Raw genomic sequence first — 202 nt, 5'->3', positions numbered from 1 at the left:
CGCGTAAATAAGAGCGAGATAGGAACAGAGTTCACCAACCTACGTAATGGAGTACGCAAAAAAGCTCAGTATATCTTATAATTGACCGTAAGCAGGAGAGGCTCTCAAGCACTGTATCACCGCACTGAGAACGAAATGACTGTTTGATAGTGTGTCATCTGGATTTAGTGTAGCCTGTGCGGTCATTATGTTGTTATAAACC

This window comes from Penaeus monodon, chromosome 24 (genome assembly GCF_015228065.2).
Source record: "Penaeus monodon isolate SGIC_2016 chromosome 24, NSTDA_Pmon_1, whole genome shotgun sequence".
NCBI lineage: Eukaryota > Metazoa > Arthropoda > Malacostraca > Decapoda > Penaeidae > Penaeus > Penaeus monodon.
Note: the sequence above shows the minus strand (reverse complement) of the source record.